Below are 7,649 nucleotides of genomic sequence, written 5' to 3' on the forward strand. Positions count from 1 at the left end.
GATCCCACGTAAAGCTCGTCAACACGATTGACTTCTCGTGGAAATAGAGCACAGCTCTTAGCATGGCCTACTGTGGAAATTCAGACATGAGTGAAAGAGCCATGAAGCAGCACATCCTGACGCTCAACCTCCAGAAGGACCGGAGCAGAATTTCTCACCATGTAACAACGACCTTTGGAACATTTTTACCTACTTTTAAATATTGTTCCATGACAAAAGGCAATATTTTTCTCTACTTTTAACCTTATAGTGTATTATATCTTTCTTCTTTAGTGTTGTAGACAGAATTTTGGTCTCTAACGATAAATAAAATTTGATATGTTATACATTGATTTAGTTGCAGGAATGAAAGTGGAGCTTATGTACAGGAGGGGAGCTTGAAAGTGGTGAATGTTCTGCTCTAGAAAATGGATATGTAGTTTTCTGCCCCAGAATTCCAACTTTTGTTTTCAACTCCAGAATTATCTTTTCACTCTTTTTGTAACTTGCCAATCCACCCTGAGATCGTTCCGTCTGGGCATTCCCTGCAATTGTAGCAACAAGAATGCCTCCCCGGCTGCACAATCCTGCTGTACCCCTGGTGGCAGCTCTCAACGCATCTGGCACGGGGAGGTACCTAGAAAGAAGCATAAGAAAGGGTTACAGTGAGGATTCATATAGCCTTCGCAATGGAACTTGTAAGGACAGGGGCTGACTAAAGAATTAGCGGGGATAACATGTGTTTCCCTCAAAATACCCCAACTTTCCAAAGGCACTTTCAAGTGTTCCTTTTCTTTTCCCTTGAGGGCTACAAAAGTAGACGGGGAATGGCAGGGTTGTCTTGATGTTCTTTGCTGCTTCTGATCCACGTGATAGAAAAATAGGCAAAGGGGATCATTTCTAAGGGGGGAAAAGCCCACAAAATATGCAAGCCTTGTTGAAAACCATGGATTGAACCAGAAAACAGCCACTCTTTCTACCTTGTTGCATAGAAGAAAAAGGAAAAAGATGGTTTCAATTTCTGACTGGCTCGAAAAGTAGAACAATTGCTTCCAAGTTTCTTCCATGGAATATTTGAAATGGGGTTGCTTGTTTAGAATTCAGGAAGTTTAGAAAACAATTCTTGGACATAGCTGTAAAGTTCACAAAAATGTCCCCAAAAGAGAATGCTTCTCAATAGGAACCATATTTTAATTACACTTTTTTTTTTCCATTAGGATTTCCTATACAGACAATTATGGATCCATTTCTTCTTGGGATATTCTCAATGGAAAATGTAAAGAAATGTTAAAAATAAAAGATTATTTCTAGAAAGTTCTGCGATGTGTGTTTTTTCTAGGGAAACGGAAAGGAAGAAAAGTCTCAGGAAATTGTCAAGGGAAGCTCTTGATGCTATTTCTGCTTACAGCTAAAATGAAATCTCTTCTTTCTTCTCCAGCCATGCTCCTTAACTATGTAATAGATGATTCCAATTACGATTTTTTCTTTTTTCTTTTTTACTTTTATTCCTTATTTTGAACCTATTCTATGTTAAAGTTACCTGAAAGAAAGATAGGCAGCTGCGCTCAAAAAAGTTTTGAATCAACTACCTTTTCTGGTTTGTTTGTTTGTGTTTCTTCTTCATCAAATCTCTTGATGGAGAATTGATACCCACCAGGAAAGAATATGTCTTCCAATGGTAATCAGTATTAGGCTTGGAAGTATTTCTGAGAGGAGAACTCCAAATACAGAGGAAACGTGCCTTCTTCAAGGTTTTGATAAAAATATTACACACGTGGATTCTTCAGCATGCAAACAAATACATCTCCCAGGGACAACTGCACACCACCTGAAGACACACCTGCCAAAACTTGTGATTCCACACAATGGCACCTTCATTGATGGTGAGCTTTTTCCCATCGGGGGCTTTGGAGTCCATCCTTCCAATCTGGACTCTGTGGAAGGTCTGATTGTGGAAGGTGACCAAGTTGAAGATGTCATAACCAGGGTCATAGTCCCCCTTCTCATCAAAAAAGATTTCATCCCCCACCGTATTGTTAAAACGCACGTGTCTCAGAAAGTAGTGGAGCTGGAATTGAGGAAAAGGAAAGTTGGGTACTAATTTACACCATAGACCTCTTCCTAGGCACGAAAGCAGCAACATTACAGCAAAGTACTTGTGGGTTTAAAGAACTGTGGGAACCTCCCCCAAAATGTGAGACCCATTTTGTTTGACCGGCACCAAATTCTCAGCATGTAGATTAGGTCAGAGGGAATGTTGGAGGAGGAGAAGTGAATTGTGGCAAAGATAGGAACACTGAGCGTTGTTGACCATTCAGAGCGTTCCTAGTGCTGAATTCCCAATTATTCCACAGGCTCCAAATTCCTTTCCTTTCCCTTCCTTTTCTTCAAATGCTCACAAGCAAGGGCTCGTTCCAAACAGGCCTTTGAGGTGAGACTTGAACTGCCCTTCATTAGCACGGTGGATGAGCAAGAGACTCTGGGTCTGTGATCTCATGATCTCTTTATGATCCTGAACTGTGGGCAGCCCATCGTCTCTGGTTGCAAGAACTGACTAACAAGTAAGGGAAAGGCCTCTCCTTTCGGTATGGCTGCTAAGGCTGTTTTTTCACATCTGAGCTCTGGAATGGGAAATCAGGGCTTGTTCTTTGGGAAGAGGTTTAAATCTGAACACACTGGATAACAGCAAGCTGCTCCAGGGTGAGGAAATCATGTGTCAGAATGAGCCTAATCATCTCCAGAATTTGGATGGTTTTCAGAACCAAAGCACAGTCTCCACTCATAGAAGTTGAAAGTGTGAGCCATTCGGCTTTGATCCAGATGTTCTTTAAACTTATAGCACTACAAAAAATAAATGGTCTCACATCACACAAAGAAAAACAATTTCAGTTAAGTTAAATCCTACATCACCCATACCAGACATGGAAATTGGATAGAATTTGTTTCTTTTTTCTCCCCCACCTTTTTCTCCAGGGTGAAATGGTGAAGTCAGCTGTAGATGCACAGGTTCCCCATAGTAAAAGTGTGTAATTTCAGCTAAAGACAGACTGAATTTGAGCTTGTGCCCGGAAGATCACATTTTTAGCTCAGGACCTGATGATTCCTGCCTTGCTATCTTCAGCCCTTGCACAGATGCATCTTGTTGAGGGACCTCTTACCTGCCATGCCTCAACTCTCCCAGCATTCAGCCTGTCTTGATTCCTCAGAGAAACCAGTGTTGCTCTTGCTGAATGCAGAGAGTGCAAAGCATGTGCCACAGAATAAACCCCATTGTAGATATTGTAGCTCTCTCCAGACATTTTCATTTCAAACACAGAGCCGGGGAGTCTCCCTAGTTCTTCCTTCCCAGTGCAGGACTTTTCTTTTTCCAGATGCCGATCATGCTGGGGGAATGAACAGAGAAATGCAGCAGACCAGAAATGATGGATAAAAGGAAAGGAATGAGTGAAAGGATTTATGCTTTGAAGAAACCCCTGAAATCCTGGTACTGTGTTTGTGTGGAGTGAAAAAAATAATGTACCATTGTAGGATTGTAAGGCAAATTTAAGCCAAGAAAATACAGCTGTGAAGTCCCACTGAGCAGTTATGATCCACACTCTATGATCCAGTGGATTGTTCATGACAAATTCAAAGGTATACAGAGTGATCTGAAGACCCTCCATAGACTGGAAATCTCCATAAACGAGGAACACACTGATTTTCAGCTCTGAGATAGTATTTCCTATCCTTCCTAAACTTTGAACAAAGGAACGTCGATTTCCTGTGTAAGTTTTCATTATAGGGATGGTGTGCATCAAAGCTAGGCAGATGTCATTCTGAAAGAGCTTTGGCTTCAGATTCCGAAGAAACCTTTCCCCGCTTTCATCCTCAGGTACTAAGAGGCCAATCCAGTTCCATCCAAAACGTTTCAGTAAATGAACAATCCCCTCGTATTGCAAGTTTTCACTGGGAACCATGCGGAAGAAGGAAGGGAAGCGAGTTTTATCACTTAGGACTGGATCAAAGGAGCCATAACTGAGCTATGGTGCAAACAAATAATGCAGCAAACAGAAAAAGAAGCATTAACATTGAGACATGCACCTTTTGTCCTGAAGAACATTCTAATTCGGTTTGTACAGTATGTGAATTCTGCACTGTACTTTACTCTAAGACTATGATTCAATAAGAAAGAATCCCATAAACTATTGAAATGGAAAGCCTCAGGATTGAAATTTCTGGCCTTTCAGAGATGGTTGGACTTCAGACCCTTTCCTCTCTCATCCTAAGAGATTTGGCGGAAGCTGATGGGAGGCAAAGTTAAGTAAGAAGTGGAGCTCCACATGTTCAGCATACCTAATTTGACAAATGCTTCAACTGAACCTTACATTAATGATGTCATAAGACTTTTTCCCAGTACTTTTAGGTGAAACCCATTTTAATCTATGACGAGAACATTTCACTTTCTGTGAAAATTGGCAATGGAGAGTTTCCCATGTATCTCCAAATACTAATTGAGGTTATTGGAGAACTACTTGCAGAGATTCATGATGAACTGTAAGACTCAATGCTTTACATTTTCCTCTGACATCCAGTATTTTATTCAGTTCTTAGAGTATGTTGTATTAGCCCTGTCCATGTTTTCTGCTCCTAACTATTTTAACATTTTTACCCTTTAGAATTTCACCTACTATTCACAGTCCGCTTTACTGAGTAATATACTTTAACAGTACAAACTCCGAAACTCTGACTGAGGATGAAGAAAATGCTTCCTAATTTCTGAAAGCTAGAGAAGATTTCTGTGAAATGCACATACCTGGGGAATCTTGTAGGTGTTCAGAATGTGGGCCATCTGGATGGAGTTTGGGGAGGTGAGGCCACCAAGGATAGCCAGGAGCTTCCTTTTGCTCCTTCTGACACAGTTGTAGTTGATGGGATTCCCTTGTTGCTGAAAGAGAAGATCTTGCATGTTCTCAGTAGCAATCCCTGGATGGAAATAATTATCATAGACCTGCGACCCAAACGTGGTGTTGGGTAGCAGCTTGATGTTGCTGTTGATGTCATGGATGGCAAAAAACATGGAAAGAAGATGCTGGTAGTTTTTGGGGATCTTGCTACAATAGGAATATTACATGGATGGAGATCATTATCTTAGGAGGAAATAACAAGCCAATAAGCTAGACACTATATAAGCAGTTCCCCTAATTTCTGTAAAAGCCACTTCCAGCTCATGTCCTCCCCTCCTAAAAACCTTCTCGTGGACAGTCAGTCCCAAGAGTAGAATGGGAAATGTACCTACTGTTTAATCTGCAAAGAAGAATAGAGCATTACAAGTGCAGTTAAGAACCTAAAACAATATACTTTAACCAAGAAGTCAGAAGAATATTTTTGCCCAGCCCTTTTTAGTCTTTTTTCTTTTGTAGATTGCTTTACTTTCTACTACGAGTTAATAAAAATTCTGCCTCCCACCCACATAGGTATTATAACGTCTCGCCCAATTTTTATATTGGTAATTCAGTGGACGCACTTGAACTGAGCTCTTTGGTACCTCCAGTTCTGCAATGGGTGGGAAAGCAAGATTAACAGCCGGAGTGCTTTGGACAATCAATTCTGTAAGAGTTTCTAGTGAAAAGGCAATTTCAAAGTGTGAAATAGAAGTCAAGGCAGGTATGATCCAGTATGAGCCGATTCCATTTTTAAATCTTGTGGGTCATCTCCTAGTGGCTTTTGATCTGTTTGTTGTCTTATAACATGTATATTATTGCCAAATTCAAGACCCACCAAGTAGTACATGCCCCAGGGGAACTTGTGTTCTCCACATTTATTTGTTTATTTATTTATTGTCATATTTCTCCCTGCCCACCTTGTACTGCAACAACTCATTCCACTCATTCTGTCAGCTTGCTTTGAAAATGTAGTGCCCATAATTCAAAGGGGATAAATATACCTACATTCCAATTCGGAAGGAATATGGCGGTTTTGTGAAGGTGTAGAAGGGCAAATCAGGAAACCTGCCTGAAAAAAATCCCCCAAGGATCACATCTTCTCCGGAGTTAAGAAATTTCCTTTGAGCACTGGAAGGCTGACTGCAGATCGAGTTCAAACTCCCATTGATAGAATCAGAAAGAAGGGGGAAGAGGAAAACCATTTTGAATGCCAGCAGACATAAACCAGAAGCGCCTCTGTTCCACTGCATGGTCAACATACAAACATCTGTACTCACTAGAAGCAATATTTTCTTGAGAAAACTAAGGAATCTCTCCATACAACTGGATGAAGAAAGTTTTGAAAAAAAATACTAAGAGAGTATTGAATGCTGAAGATTAAACATTTTATCAACTGCCAACGATGGCTCTTTCCCCCTGGCAGGTATCTTCTAAGGTCTCAGTGGCACAAGGTGAATTTGAAATGGAGTATAAAAGTAGCTGTTGTTTACATTGTGGGTGTGGCTTTACTGACTCTTTGTCTTTTTTAAGAAGTCATTATGGAGCTTAGATACTTGCAAAGAAATAGGATTCAAACCTAGTTATTTTGATAATTATAGAACAAATAATAACGTTCATCAAAGTCTTCTAGTCCCAGTAGAACTTAAGAAAGGATGTTTTGGATCCCTCCCTAGTCAATGTCAGGCTAGAAGCAGCTTTGTTGAGATTATACAGCAATGGCCATTGAAATTGCAATTTTCCCATTTGGGATTAGGTCCCTTTTCCCAAATCAAATCAAAGCTGCCTTGGAAGTGACTTGGTTTTACTGTATGATGATGAGGACTTTCCCTGGAATATTCTGGCTCTAGCTGAAACTTTTTCCAGATCGACATGAAATCTTTGAATTTGCTGAACAACCTATTCCCATTCTACATCACATGAATCCTTAAACCATGACACTTAATGGTTCAGCTAACATTATCAGTTGCTAATGTGGCCAAACCTGCATCACAAATGATTTCCAAGCAAGCCCTAAACCACACGGCTGCATATTCATAGTGTTCATGTGATCTTTGTGTGCATGTTCTCTCCTTAAAGATTGTGTGCTATATTTGATGATACTTAAGGTACATACCTTCACCTTGATCACCTTGATTGACCAGACTGTTGCTGGACAGAATCCTGCTGGTCACAACTTGCTTTCCATTTTTCTCGAATCCTGGCTTTTCTTCCCCAGGTTCAGCCAAAGTCCTTGACTATTGGAACTTCCCATCTCTCTGGAGGTCGGCGGATAGGTCTTTTTATTTCTCTAGGATACCATTCAGCGACTTCTGTTGCCCAATGGCCATCTGACATGTGCGCGGCATGTCCTGCCCAGCGTAGCTTCCGTTTTCTGTATTCGATGATGACATAATTTATTCCTGTTCGTGTTCTAATGTGGTCTTGGAGAGAAACTTTCAGCAGGGATCTTTCCATAGACCTTAAGACACATACCTTACTTGTTTTTAATACCTGTATTGCGTTTTCTTTTGTTCTATTATTTTTCTTTTAGTTTTTAGAATTCTATTTTTTGTGTGTGTGATAGTGACGTGAAGGTTTATTTTCCCACAAAACCTTCAAAATTCTCCTAATGTTTTCTCTCCAGTGATGTCAACTTTTGACTTCTATGGATCCATTGCAAACACTCCAATGCTCTTTAAATCCCATCTCTTAAACAAAGAGCAACAAGGAAAAAATAGCACGTATTGTTGGAATATTGGGGAAAATTAT

This window comes from Candoia aspera, chromosome 4, assembly GCF_035149785.1.
Source record: "Candoia aspera isolate rCanAsp1 chromosome 4, rCanAsp1.hap2, whole genome shotgun sequence".
In the NCBI taxonomy this organism is placed as follows: domain Eukaryota; kingdom Metazoa; phylum Chordata; class Lepidosauria; order Squamata; family Boidae; genus Candoia; species Candoia aspera.